Source organism: Cricetulus griseus, chromosome 2 (genome assembly GCF_003668045.3).
Source record: "Cricetulus griseus strain 17A/GY chromosome 2, alternate assembly CriGri-PICRH-1.0, whole genome shotgun sequence".
NCBI lineage: Eukaryota > Metazoa > Chordata > Mammalia > Rodentia > Cricetidae > Cricetulus > Cricetulus griseus.
The window spans coordinates 261,863,641-261,877,754 of NC_048595.1; the positions used below are offsets into that span (position 1 = coordinate 261,863,641).

A 14,114-nucleotide genomic window follows, 5' to 3' on the forward strand; every position below is an offset into this window, starting at 1 on the left:
CTCACTCTTAGCCTGGGGTACCTGGAACCACTCTTCAATAAACATCTGTAGGGGTCACATTGACCGTGCCTCCTGGGGCTGGCTACAGGTATACCAGGCCATGCCCCCTAGGGCATGAACAGGATGACGTGAGTGTAGCTTAAAAATTAGGGACACACGTGGGAAAGATCTCTTCTTGCTGTTGCTTCTACTTGTTTTGCTTTCCTGCTGGTTGTCTAGGTGCACTGTAAATACGGCATATTTCCCCAATAAATATACCCATAGCCTATCTGCTTACGTATTGGTGAATCACCGCCTATAAACATCCCTAACACTTACCATTGTCTCAGGGTCTACATTCAAGGAAACCTAAGCCAAGACATGACTCCTTGTGTTTAGTGGGTATTACAGATACTGCTTTAAGAATGGTGTTTTCTAACCTGATATGTAAGAAATCTATTGTTTTTATAATTATAGGCAGATATATGTCCATATAAGAACATATTCAAATACAAGTTATTGACATGAAATAATTAGAATTGTGAAACTGTCTTATATATGAGCTTTTAGAGGCAACAGATTACTATTTGTGTATACATACACACAAATATAGATACAGCATCTAGATTTGTACACACCCCTTATATATGGATACTGTCCTTCAAAACAATGTTTATAATTTTCAAGGTACTCCTGGATCACCATCATCATGGACATGAGTCACGTGCAAGTCCATCAAGCTGCCAGGGTAACTAGAGTGCCGGACAGGACCTGTTCAAAGAAACAGTGGACGCAGGTGCTCGTGGAATTTATAGACGATCAGGCACTCCATCATCCATAACATGAAAGGCCCAGTGTGAGTGAATGCTGTGCTCTGGCTGTTGGAGTCAGAAAGGGAGGCTCAGAGGTTATACTGAGCTTTCTGCTAGGTCCTGGATATCTACCACTTGGCCTAGGCCATGACCCGCAAAAAGAGTATATGTATTGTGGGCTGGAGAGATAGCTTAGCAGCTAAGAGTATTGTCCCTGCAGAAACCGAGGTAGATTCCTAGCACCATATAACAGCTCACAGCCACCTATAACTCCAGCTAGAGAGATCTTACAACACCCTCTGACCTAGGCATACACTAGACATGCACGTAGACAAACATGGAGGCAAAATACTCACACATATAAAATAAAAAGTAAAAAGACAATTGTCAAGGATATCCTGGCTTTATACAATTTTTATTCCACTTATAGTTTCAGAGCCTCCCTTCAATATCTTTAGAAACCAGCTCCCATACTAAATTCACTTACTACTTCTAATAATATTAGAATTGACTCTTTTGGTCTTTCCAGGTAGACAATTACATTACCAGGAAACAGTAAGGACTTTGTCTCCTCATTTTTCATACATATGGCTCCTTCTTATTGTATTTACTAAAATTTTCAGAACAATATTAAGCATTAGTGGTGAAAGAAATATCTTTGTCTAATTTCAGATTTCAGTATAAATAGAAGGCCTCTGCTTCTCTTTCTCCGGAGGTGGCCAGCGGGGGGTGGGGGGGTTAGTTTAAGGGAGCCCATGAAGTTTATTCCAAACAAAAAACATTTAAAAAAAATGCAAGATGGCTGAGCCAGGCATGGTTGTACACGCCTTTGATCCTGCCTTGAGGGGAAAAAATGTAAGATGAAACAAATTTTTCTTTCTTTCTTTGTTTTTTTTATTGTTTGTTTGTTTGTTTGTTTTTGAGACAGAGCTTCTCTGCGTAGCCCTAGCTATCCTGGAGCTTGCTCTTGTAGACAAGGCTGGCCTCAAACTCACAGAGATCCAGCTGCCTCTGCCCTCCCAGTTCTGGGATTAAAGGCGTGAGCCATCACTGCCTGGCTTTTTGTTTGTTTGTTTGTTTGTTTTATTGTTTGTTTTTTGGCAAATTTTACTTTTACTTAAATTGATAGGTGTTCTTAAAAAATTAATTTTAGTAGGGTTGATTCTCTTTGTTTAAAATGCGTTTAATTTCCAAGGTTCCTGAATGATATCAGTCTATTTGCTATCTTCTCTGGCTGCTTTATGAAGCACTTCTTCTTTAAATGAGCCTTGGGCTTTAGGATCTTCAGGCAGTTGAGCCTGATTTGCAAGACAGGAACCTTAAACTTGCAATATGTAAGAGGGATTGTTCCAGACTCACACTGGCCTAACTTGTGCATCCCAAGCAAGCATTTCTGCTCCTATTTCTGGTGCTGACAATTGCACATAACTATACAGAGGTACACTTGGGCGCATATTTTCACATAGACACATTTCATAAAATCTGACTATGTGAAGTCATCTTGGGCTCACTAAGATACCTCAGTATCTATTCAACACTCATCTTATGCTCACAGTGGCCAGACAGATTTGTGCACATGATAAATCATGCATGAGGGATAGTGAGATGGCTCAGGGAATAAAGGTGCTTGCTGCTAAGCCTGACAACCCAAGTTCAATCGCTGGGGCCCAAATGTAAGACAGAGAGAACTAACTGCCTCTCACAAGTCATCCACATGTATGCTGTTTCATGTGCATGCCTGTGTACACATACACAAATAAATAAATGCAATAAAAATTTAAAATCATGTAGCCAGGCATTGGTGATGCACACCTTTAATCCCAGCACTCTGGAGGCAGAGGCAGGTGGATCTCTGTGAGTTTCCAGCCTGGTTTCCAGAGCGAGTGTCAGGATAGGCTCCAAAGCTACACAGAGAAACCCTGTCTCAAAAAACCAAAAAAAAAAAAAAAATTAAAATCATATATAAAAAAGACAATTTAATTTTTATAAGCACAAAGTCTGTATGTGATTTACATGTCGGCTAACAGGTTATTAATTGAGTAAATTAGGATCCTTACAATGGATTGTGCCTTGAAGTAGACCATTGCTTTTGGACTTGGTGAAAATGTTCATTTCTGCTTCATCTCTTGTTAAATAGAACTGACTCAGACCCTGCTTTAGCTAATCTGGAAAAAAGTGAGGAGTAAGGCACACTGAAAGAATCAAGTATATCCATGAGTAAAACTGACACTTCTGGAGGATAAATACTCTATACGGGATTTTTCAAGTCTGAAGTTTAATGTTTACTGTCAACTTGATTGGATTTAGAGTCACCTGGGAGACAAGTTCCTGACCACGCCAGTGAGAGATGATCTTGGCTAGATTAAATAAGGTAGGAGGGTCTACCCTAAAAGGGAGTGGCATCCTTCATTTCCTGGGCTGGGATCCTACATAGAAAGGAAAAGCCCAGCTGAATCCAAGCACACACCATTCTTTGCTTCTTGACTAGAGATGCAGAGTGACTGGCTGCCTCTAGTTCCTGCCACCATGCCTTCCCCACTGTGACGGACTGTAACTTCAAACTGAGAGGCGAAACAAGCCCACTTCACCTTAAATCGCTTCTATCTGGTATTTTATCACAGCAACAGAAAAAGTAACACATACATCAAGGAATAAATTCTGGTCCCCCCACATGCTATCAACAGATGGTTGTAAACTCAAGATTGGTGCCATTCAACTCACACCTTGGCCAAAGAATATTCCTTGCTTTCTTAGTATCTGACTTCATAAGGACTGCTGGATTATACAATAAACAAAACAAAATGCTGGCCAGTTAAGTAAAGCAATATTCAGAATGAAATTTAGAGGGTGGTTGTTGGCCATTCTTCTCATGTTTAGAACTATCTTATGAATTTATATTACATAGTTACATAAGATGTAAAATGTATTTTTGTATCGATGGAAAGTGTGTATCTATTCTCTCTTCGAGCACTGCTTACTTACAACAACTCCTAATGCTGCATATAGGCAAGATACTGGCCAAAGCCATTTCCTCTTCAGCCTGCGAACTCACTATGCTACATTTCTGGCTCCCTTGCATAGAGATACAGTCACATGACCCACAAACAATGAGCAGAGATGGTGTGAGTCACTTTTAGGACTGACCCTAAAACCTGCCATGCAATTTTCTTCTTCCCCTTACTTCCCAGTTGTTTGAACAGAATGACTTCCGTGAAATCCAGGTTTAAATTCTGAATCACATGTGAACAGCTTCCCTGTGACTTGAGAGGGTATTAAAATCCTGTTATGTAAGCTCAAAGAGATATGAGGGTTATTTGTTACAGCAACTGACATTTCCGGATTAATACAGTCACATCTGTATTACTCTGATCTAATTTTTGATTTCTTAGTAAATATTACTTGGCTCATTGTGGGGTAAGTGTCTAATCCTGATCATTTGGCTTCAGTTAGGCTGGGGGTTACAGAAGGTCACTTCATATAGACATGGCCACCCAGAGTCCACTTCTGGACACTGGAAGCTAGTACCAAGGAAGGAGGGGTCATTGTGAGCCAAGACCCACAAGAGTGTCTTCTACATGAAGGACATTACACAGGAAGAGGCTAACACTGGCTGGGCCTCTTAAGCTGACTCTTACGGTAGGAGAAAAGGCATTATTCCATCAATCTTTCCATTTCTCAGGAGCCCTCATTCGAAAGACCAGTTGTAAATCCTAGATAATTAACTCTCAGAGACAATTAACCCTCCCTTGAGAATTGCATATGGAATGAAAGCCGAAAGCTCATTCTTATTATATTCCAGCAGGCACTGTTTGAGGAAGCTGAGACTGAGCTCTAGCCTGTGATCTTTTTGCTGAGGACAAATCATGAGTGGAAAGGAAGAAATTCCTGTTTAATATGTAACAATGGTCCCATAAGACAGGGTTAGGTGAGCAACTGTAGTGTCAATTTAAAAATTCTGGCTTAATATCTCAACTCTCTTATTGGGAGAGTCCTGTTATCTGAGTTGTGTTGGGGACCAGTTTCTTCATGTTTCATACACACTCAAGGAATAGAATATTCAGTTTCCTCCTGTCCAAGTTACAACTAGTGTCCCATTAGGTAGTGCCACCTAAGGACTGGAATCTTCAGTAAGAGATAAGGAAGGATGAGAAAATAGAAACACACACACACACACACACACACACACACACACACACACACACACACACAATTCTGGGTTCTGCTCTCCTATAGTGACTGAAGTCTGGCAGTATGGGGTCCCCTGAGAAATCCTGACCAGTGTCTGTCGGTGTTTGTTCTTTTCTGAGCCTAGTTCTCATGTCTACCCATCAATTGCATAAGCCAATCTCCTAATAAATTCCCTTTTTTGGTTACATTAGCTATAGTAAGTTTTTAATGTTTGCAAGGGGAAACCTTGATTGATACAACGTTTTTCTTGTCCTTTTGTTCATCCTTCCATTGACAGCCTGAGGATAGATTATTTGAACTCTTGAAAGCAGTAACCACATACATTGCAAGAACCATATCTTATACAGATGTGATTGCTACATTAGGTAAAGCTGAGACAAAATCCTTTAAGAACTATAGTACTAGATAAATCTGTGATCTGAAATGGTCTGAATCATGGTAGACACATTCTCATGTCTCTGTCAGGTGAAAAGGTGTCACAGCAACTGACATTTCCTGACTAATATACTCAATGTTGTGCTGGCCTCACAGTGTTGCTCTTGAATATCTTCCTGGGACTAGCACGTTGACTTATTCATTTCTTAACCTGGAGACCTTCACAGCTAAATTTTGTACATATACTTGCATATTTTGTCTATGAATAATTACAAACATAATTTTCATAATAATTTTATTTAGTTTTTTCTTATTTCATCATTGCTCCCCTTGCCTTTCCTCACTCCAACCGCTCCCATGTATGCCACCTGCTCTCTCTCAAATGACCTCTTTTAATTGCATATATATATATATGTATATATATATATGCATTTATATATGTATATCTTATAAATGCAAGGTTTTCAGTCCATATAACATTACCTATGTATATTATCTCAGGGAGGACCACTTGGTATTGGATAACCAATTGAGTGACCCCCTCCATGGAGAAGATCATTTCTCCTGCTCTCAGCCTTCCCCAGTTGTTTATAATTCTTTGTCTAGAGTTGAGGCCCCTTGAGCATTCTCCTTTCCATGTTAGCATGTGCATTTGTGTCATTGTTCAGGTCTTGTTTAGGCAGCCATGTGGATGAGACTTCATGAGTGTAACCTCTCTGACTTTCTGGGAAACAATCTCACAGCTAACTTCCTGTCCTCTGGCTCTTACAATCTTACCATCTCCTATTCTTCAATGATCTCTGAGCCTTAGGTGCAGGAACTGTGTTGTAGATGTATCAGTTGAGACTGGGCACTACATGATCTCTTGTTCTTGCATTTTGATTGGTTGTGGTTTTCTGTCATGGTCTATCTGTTGCAAAGAAAAGCTACTTTGATGAGGGAATGAGAAAAACAGGTGTTGAGTAACTATTAAGAATGTAGTTAGGAATTTGCTGGTTTAATAAAGTGGTTTTAGGTTCTCATCTAAGATCCATGACTTCATTAGCCCCAGCTAGCTAACTAGGGTTACACTACCAGGCATGGCTTTTCTCTTGTTGAGGGAAAATGTGGGACAGGTAACCAACAGAATATTCAGCTGTAAAGAAAAATGAAATCATGAACTTTTCGGGTAAATGGATGGAACTATAAAAGATCATATTGAGTGATGTAACTCAGACCCAGAAAGAGTAGCATCACTTATTCTTTCTCATCTTTGGTTCCTAGTTCCAAGTCCTCAGATGTGAGTGCATAATCTGAAATAACTCTGGCTCTTACAATCTTTTACATTTCCTAATTGTTTCCTAATCTTTAACATTTCGTAATTGCTAAGTCCAATTAGGGAGCTGTTGGTTACCACAGAGGAATGTGTGCCATTATTGCACCCTGAGGGTTATCATGTCATGCTGGTCATTGTTGTGGTTCATAGGTGTCACTGCCAGCTAGGGCTATTGACTGCTTCCTCCCGTGGAAGTTTGCGTGGCACTTTCTGGTACCACGAGAGCTAGTCTCTCAGATTCGACCCAGCTCAGGCCATTTTGGTCCCATGTCCGAAGTGCATAGTATCTTCAGAAATAGGGATTTCCCTTGCACCTCTTGGGGACAACTAAGGGTGACAACAATATCCTAAAATGTTTTTTAGGACGCTCTAGGACAACCTTGACCAACCACACAGAATAGGACTTCTCCATATCTGGTGTTGGTGTTTTTGTTAGATGGTTTATGGCTTTTGGGGCGGTGGAGACGACTATGTCAGCTGTCAGCCCTATGGGAAGATTTTATTTAAACCAAACCAAATGTACAGGTATACCCAGACATGTTTGGTATTTAATTTTATGTGGATAGACAATAATATGACTATGATTTTTTGGACATCCTTTTTGTCATTTTACTTGCCAGCCTTTTTCTTCTGTATTTATCGTTTTCCCCTCTCGAGAATTACTGTGTCCATGTTCCCCTTTCCCTACCATTTCAAATTGCTGACAGCCGCCATTCCCTTCTCTATCATCCCCACTCCTGCCACCGCCCTTTACTGGTTTCTGCACTTACTTCACACTATGCAGCCTGAGGACTTGGAACCAGGAACCAAAGATGAGAAAGAGTGAGTGATGCTAGTTTTTTCTGGGTCTGACTTACATCACTCAATATGATCTTTTATAGTTTCATCCATGTACCTGAAAAGTTCAGGATTTCATTTTTCTTTACAGCCGAATATTGCGTTGGGTACATATCCCACATTTCATTATCCTTTCTTCAGCTGAAGAACACTTAAGGTGTCACCATTCCCTACCTATTCTGAATAGAATGGCAATGAACATGGCTGAGCAAGTAGCTGTGTGGTATGATGCTGAGTCCTTTGGGCATGTGCTTCTTCGTGCTCACTTTGGAATATGTTTCCTTGTTCATTTTTGTATGTTTTGTGCAGAATAGGTGTGTATACATGTTCATAGGTGTTCATGTGTGCTTGTGGGTATACTTTCACATGTGTGCAGTATCTGTGGAAGCCAGAGGCTTTCTAAATTGTTTCTCTAACTTACATTTTTAGACAGGGTATCTCACTGAACCTGGAGCTACAGACACTTGCCACTGTCCCAGCATTTTAAAAGTGTGTTTTGGGGCCCAAACTCATGTTCTCATGCTTACAGCAGAAAGTCCTTTATTCACTGAGCCATTTCTCCAGCTCTTCCGTGTGTATATATATTTTTTAGTTGTAATAACCATTTTTATTTTCTGTTGATTGGTGAGAACACCAAAATCTTGTAAGATGAGACATACTTTAGCAAATAACACTAAATATATATGGAAAGCAAAACAGGAAAGACAGATTAGACAAAACAAAAAAGAACACCAGAATAGAAATAGGGAACTTCAAGGTGAGAGAAATAGAATAAACAAACACCAGCCACGTAACAAGAAAATCTAAGAGAAATTCAAGAACAATGTCTCCATTCCAGTTTATGTAATAGATACTGCCTGTAAAAAACAAATAAGAAAACAAACAAAGCTGGCAGGATGGTGATGTAAGTGGTGGTGCACCCCTTTAATTGCAGCACCCAGAAGGCAGAGGCAGGTGGAACTCTCTGAGTTTTAGTCCAGCATGGTCTACAGAGTTCCAGCACAACCAAGGCTGTTACACAGAGAAACCTTGTCGCCAAAAACTGACCAACCAACCACACAAACAAACAAACAAAAACAAAAAACCCACCACCACCACCACCACCACAGGAAAAAAAAAAAAAAAAAAAAAAAAACAAAAAACAAAGCAAACCAAAACAACCACAAAAAAACAGCAGGTTTTAGAGGGAAGCATGCCTTGCTTTGGGCAAGCCTGGGACAGCATTGTGGGTCTTTAAGTCAAGTTCACCGAGAAGACCATCACCGTTGGGAGCAGATCAAAACGGACCTCTTTGCAGGGCTTATTCACAACGTCAGCAAATCCACCAGTGGAGACCCAATCCTACTAAGGCTATTCTTAGGAAGGTGGTGGGTTTTTGTTTGTTTGTTTGTTTTTGTTTTTCAAGGTAAGTAAATAACTAAAAATATAGACTGGAGTCTTGCTGGGAGTTGGTTAATTTGTCATTGAACTATTTTGGCTTTCATTCGTCCATTAATTACACGGAGAAGCTATTATACTCCAGACGCCAAAAAGTGACTCCTCCCGAAAAAACTATAAACAATAAGGTGACTTCAGCCATCTGCTCCAGATTTCGGGAAGAGATGGGACATGGGATTCCTGAGTGTCACCTCCTCTTGCCCTCAGTTTCCTCATCTGTCATGTGAGGATCATTGACTAAATAGTAGCAACTTTCCGAAAATAAATAAATAAATAAATAAATAAATAAATAAATAAATAAATAAATAAAAGCACCTCAGAAAAGAGAAGAAAGTCAGCAAGAGTGACTGGTATTTTTAAACTATAGGGGAAAAGTAGTGGGCAGGAAAGATAACACAGACCTTGAGCTCCGAAGCCAAGGCTGCTTCACTTAAACGTACTTCTTAGAAAATTAGATTTGCTGAGGGGAGAGAGGGGAGTTTCTTGCCAAAATCATTAAGGGAAAAATGATTCTGGACACGTCTTAAAACAGAGATTTCGGTAAACAGGAATTACCTATAAAGAAAATCAGGAAGGCGAAGTGTTTCTTTTTATGAAGTTACATCCTGCCATAGAAAAGCTGGATCGGAAATAAAGACCGAAGCTTTCCCAACTGCACACCAACCCAGCCATTTATTTCATCAGGGAAATTCTGAGCAAAACACTGGGCAATGAGGCAATGAGTGAAAACAAGAAAACCAACAGAGGTTTGAATGCCCCAAGAAGTCAGACAACCAAAGGCTACTGTTAAGCATCTGGAGAAAGAGTGCAAACAATCTCTGCTGTGTGGTTTTGGGTTTCTTTGTTGCAGCCCCCTTGCATTTCAGCAATACTTTCTCCTGACTTTTTCTGGAAAAGAAAGATATATAGGTGCCCACAAAAGTGAGAGTAAATAGAATATGATTTTTTTGTTTGTTATTCGTTGCGCGTTTGCGGGGTCGTCTAGCTTTGCCGGCTTCTGCAATGGACTTCTCTACTTTGCTCCTCACTTCTGTGATTTGCCATCGCCATTCTTAACACCTTTCCATTTTATCCTCCCACTTTCAAAGGCGAGGCTCTGGCGAAATAGATTCCCGTGGCTGTAAGGCTGCAGTGGCAGGTGTCAGTCTCTACTAGCAAAGCAGAAAGCAGCTCGTAGCCTCCGCTCTCTCCGGTCCACCCCATTAACTCCCAACTCCACACGATCCTCAGACACACACCCCCTCCTCCTCCAACCTCGCATCCCGTCGCACACCCCGCGCGGCCCGCATGCCAGGATGCCCGCCACCACAGTAACGCTCAACCCACTCGGCGGCCCCACCCATGGCCGTCCCGCCTCCCACGCGCGCACCAATGGCTGCGGCCCACAGCTCCCAGAGGGCCCTTTGATAGGGCAGAGCGACCTGACTGTCTCCGACGAGTCCCGCCCCCTCTCGCACCCCTCGGGATCCGGAGCAACCGGAGCATCAGCGAGAGTAGCTGCGAGAAGCCGCGGCGGCGGCGGCGGCGCGTCGGTGCAGTTGCGCCATCTGTCAGGAGCGCAGCCGGCGGGGAGGGGGCTCCGCGGAGAGGAGAGGGGTCGCCGTGCGCCAGGCCTCCGAGACCCGCCCGCCTGCCGGCCGGGAGCACACCGAGGCCGCCTCGAGCCGGAGCGCTCCGAGGACTCCCCGGGCGCACACAAAGCCACCGCCCGCGCCAGCCAGGAAGGGACCGGGCTGCCGGGCCGGGGACACCGGCGCCGCCCCCTCGGCGCTTCGCGAGGCCCCCGAGCTCCCGGGCCCCGCCGCGGAGCCGCCGTAGCCGCCTGGGCCGCGCCGGAGGAGGGCGGGGAGAGGACCATGTGAATGTGCTCCGGAGCCGAGAGCCACGCCACGCAGGTAAGCGGCCGGGGATGCGCGGAGCCGCGGGATGCTGCGGATACGCCCGGCCCAGCGCCCCCGCATGGGCTGCCCCCGCTGCGGTCCCGCCGCGCAGCCTCCGGGGCGCTGAGCCCCGGGTTCCCCGCGACGCAGGACACTGATGCGGGGTGCCGTCCCCAGGCTACGCGGGCACCGGGGTACATTTCCTCGGCCGCCGGCGGGAGCCGGATGAAAAATAGGAATTGGCTTGGGGGCGAGGTTGGCCCTGCTCCTCCCCCGCCCTCCTTTCGCGGCCCCCCGCGGGGACCCGGGCTGTGTGTGTTGTTTTAATGTCAGGGATGATGTAATCACTTAATAATTGATGCCCCGTGCTGCTTTCCTCCCCACCCAACCCCTGCCCCACTCCTCCACCTCTCGGCCTCCTCCCTCGGCGGCCCTCGCCTTCCCTAGCGCATCCTCCTGCCTATTTCTGGAACCTCCCTTGCACTTCCCCCATCCTCCCCTTCACCCTTCCTGTGCCACCACCCACCCACCCTTCCCCTTTCCCCTGTGCCTGGCCTTGCCTCCTCTTCCTCTGTCCCCCACCCCTTCTGCTCTGTCAAGCTCGTTTCTCCTCCCTTCTCCACTCGCTGGATTTCCTCCCTACTTCCCTAGGTCGGTGGATGGTTTTGTTTGGTCTCCTCCAGGCTCTCTTATCTCTGAGGCCACAGGCAGAAGGGACTGGGCTAGAAAGAGGCCACCAAGCTTGGGCCCAGGAGGCGTTTGCTGGGACTCACTGAGAGGAAGGATAATAAAATCACCCATTTTGCCCCTCCTTCCTCCAATAAATCAGACTCGCTCTGTGTGTGTGTGTGTGTGTGTGTGTGTGTGTGTGTGTGTGTGTGTGTGTGTGTGTGTGTGACACAAAGAGCCCTTTCAGTTTATAGAGAAGAGACATAAAGTACCCAGGGTACCATGCTTCTTGTTTCTCATCCCGGGGCTTCCCTTTCTTTCTGATGAAGCACTTGATCTCTTAGTCCTTTCTACCACATTTACCAAAAAATGAAAGCTCCCAGATCCAGGGTGGCAGGTGCAGGCATTTTGCTGTATCCACCGACTGGTAACGCTGAGTGGCAACTGCAGTTTCTTCTATTTAAGGGGGTGGGAGATTATTACAGCTGTCTTAGGAGTTGCTGTACTTTCCAGGAAACCTCCTCTCCTCCCCCATTTCCCCCTCTTTCTATTTGAGGATAGGTACTGATACCTGTGACAGGATAAATGGATGGAGGATCAGAACAAAATTGTTTCTGAGTCAGAATCAAAACTGTTTAAGAAGACTGAGGCAGCCAGACCTTAAAGCCCTAGGCCACTTGGCTGAATGAAGTCTTTTGAAATGTGCTCTGGTCTTCCCAGCGGTGTTACTCTGCCCTTTTATTTAAGTAACCGGGCCTGTGGATACAACACTGGGCTGGCATTTGGAGGACCATTGGAGTCAGCACTTGTTGGCTTCAAGGTTGACTCTGAATGCCCACATCCTTCCCCTTACCACTAAAGCGACTACAGTACTTTCCATCCTCTGTGCTCTGTGTCTGTCCTCTGCCTCATGAGTACCAAGCATTCTGCAGATGAAGAAACTCAGATTTCAGAGGAAGTGGTTTCAACTCAAGCTTCAGGGGTAGTTAACGGGATGTCGGTGTCTGAATTCAGAACCTATGATGTTCCTCTTAAGATGGAGATGTAAATCTCAGGCTTGACATGTCAAGATTTAGGTTGGATCTGCTGACTCCCGATTGTGGTTCCTCCGCTGTTGAAAGTAACAAAACTGTCCCAAGTTTACTCTTTAGCCGTTTTAGAGTTGTGATATTCCTTGTGGAACTTTTATATTTAAAAAATGCAGAAGGATTAATCCTAAGTGTCCTCTGAAAACAGGGGCTGGTTTGTTGGGATACCAGACCCAGAAAGGAAGATCAGTACACAGTAAACTTGCACTGTGCTGCCCAAGTTAGAAGAACTTATTAATGATAAGTTAACATGGACAAATGCTCTCTACTTCCCCGGGTCTCCAACCCCATCTGATTTGCTTGAAGTCTTTACCCTCCAGGCCCAGCACAAATGCCATCTTTTCTTTCTGAAGCCTTCTCCATCTCCTCTGCTCCAGGCAAGCCACCAGGTCTCCAAATCTGTTTCCCAACATCATCATCAGATATTGTTTGTCTTCTGTCTGTTTCTACCACTAATTGGTCAGCACCTTGAGAAGAGACACTAATCAGGCTTGTCTCATTTTCTATCAAGTTTTACTTTAGTTGGTATTTGGTTGGTTGTTCATTGAGTGAGCAACAAATGTGAATTGGGTCAATGATACGTATCTGACATCTGTTTTAAGTAGACTCATGTTGGCAGCTATAATTGGCCTGAAAACAGACTGGTACAAAAACAAAAGATATTTATTCTTGCTCATGTGATACTCCCCAATAGGTGTTTCTGTTAAATAGGTGGCTTTCTTCTATGCTGTGTGTGACTCTGAGTGGGTCCCACTCTTCCACTCTGCCATAGTTTTCCATTGTAACCTGTTTCAACTGATAGACAGGAGGAATAGAGAGAGTTAGGGAGGGCGCATCTCCCTTTAACGTGCTTTGGTTTGGATGTAGCACACATCACTTCCACTCAGTCTCTGGGAGAGGGCAGATGATGGCCAGGCTTCAGGAACTTCAGGAGACTCTGAGAAGTCTACATTAGCCATTGGCCCAGAGAAAAGAAGAAGAAATGTATGTTAAACAGCTTTGCTTATCACTTAACCAAGCACTTCCACTCACTCTCTTTAAAAAGCTTGAACTAAGGTGAGAATTAAGGAGTAAATGAGAGCCAACACCCACCATTGTTTGTGTTCCTTTGATTTTATTAATTCAGGTATTTTCATCTTCAGCATGTTTTTAAAAACCCAGCCTTTTGTCATTTTCAGGGTCCACTTACCATTGGGCAGCTCCTTCCCGTACCATTATTTGAATTTGGCTCTGTAGACTTTGATGTGGTCTTTTACCCCAGAAGCACCTATCTTGGCCTAGTTTTTATCTGGCAGTCTTGAAGACTCCAAAGAGGCTAGGGAGGATCCTTACAAATCACGGTTCCATTTTACTTAGTTTCCTTAAGAAATTAAGGAAAATAAGAAATTGACACATGGTTAGGGCTTCATGGGGACTAGGCAGTGTGGATGAGGGAGCGAGTGCCGTATGTCTGTTTGCTTATGTTACTAAAGAGGGAACTCATACTGCTATTTATTCATTGATATAGCTTTCTTTCACGATGGTTTCTATTTTA

At 43.8% G+C, this 14,114-nt stretch overlaps 1 protein-coding gene and 1 pseudogene across 3 annotated transcripts in view; both read left to right on the forward strand.

Moving 5' to 3' along the window:
• Positions 1-688: 688 nt before the first annotated feature.
• On the forward strand, positions 689-896 carry LOC100770920 (annotated as a pseudogene).
• Positions 897-10,497: 9,601 nt separating this feature from the next.
• The window catches only part of Fyn (FYN proto-oncogene, Src family tyrosine kinase), a 194,215-nt gene continuing 190,598 nt past the window's right edge, over positions 10,498-14,114 (forward strand). For 2 of the 3 annotated variants that reach the window (XM_027402156.2, XM_027402157.2), the window contains exon 1: positions 10,498-10,838. The gene's annotated coding sequence lies outside the window, so the exon portion shown is untranslated. The remainder of the gene's footprint in view (positions 10,839-14,114) is intronic. The other variant, XM_027402155.2, reaches the window with a different exon arrangement.